The following is a 1,072-nucleotide window of genomic DNA, read 5'->3' as shown; positions in this document are numbered from 1 at the left end:
TGACGCAAAATCTCGCTGTTCGTGTGCATATTAGGTGGACCTCGGCTACATAAAAGTGGACCACGTAGAGAACGCAGACGGACTGTTGTAGGAGAATCCTTGGAAACTGTTGTTGCCTGTTAATGAGTCACTTTGCGTTCTTGCCTTTTCCTCCCTCTCTTTTTTATATTACATACTAGCGAGGGGTACCCGGCGTTACCCGGGTGTTTGGGAGGGGGTAAAAAAGTATGTATGAGGATCGCATCCGAATCTTTGAGGCAAAGTTGTAAATTAAAGTGTGAAAAAAAAGTGCGATGTTAACCATTGCCCCACTGCGAGATGCTAACGGAAACACGTTTGAATTTATTTAATTACTTTAATTTAGCAGGTGCCCGTTTTAATGAGTTAATGAGGTCAACTGCGGAATAGTATTCATTTACTGCTGAACGTTTTTTCCCCCACCCCAAGATGTTATAGGAAAAAGACTAACCCACATGCGGCGAGCGACAAATATTGAATATTTATCTTCCCGAAATCGAGCAAATTAAATAGACAGGCGAGCTTCGTTGTTAACTGTGAGATATTACGATTTGTATGTGATATAAAAAGTTTTAAAAGGTTGTTAAGCGAGCGACCGCTTCTCTGAAAAAAGCCTTTTGTTGACATACAGAAAAAAGCGAACACACATACATACACACATTTTCGATTTTATTGACATTCCTTTCCTAACTTACACTTCGAATTTCTTTCTTTTACACGCTTTCTCTTTCTTTTTTTTCTGTTTCTTTCTTTCTCCTTTTCTCTTTTTCGCATGTGCTGTTTTAACGCTGTCTCTTTTATCTTCTTTTTTTCTGCTGCTTTCTTTCCCTTTTATGGCTATTCTTCCCTTACATTTACCTATTTCGTTTTATTTCGTTTTATTTCCTTGTCTTTTTATGTTACAGAGCAACCGTTATCAAGGCCCGAAGATCACTCTTGGATATGAGTTAATGATTATTAGGTTAGACAGCACCGTGGTGCTTGGTGATGATGAGTTAATCCGTTTTAGACGACGGCTCACCAAAAATTTGTTATCATTGGACTTGAAGAAAAA

Source organism: Euprymna scolopes, chromosome 20 (genome assembly GCF_053919585.1).
Source record: "Euprymna scolopes isolate OS-2025 chromosome 20, ASM5391958v1, whole genome shotgun sequence".
Lineage (NCBI taxonomy): Eukaryota > Metazoa > Mollusca > Cephalopoda > Sepiida > Sepiolidae > Euprymna > Euprymna scolopes.
Note: the sequence above shows the minus strand (reverse complement) of the source record.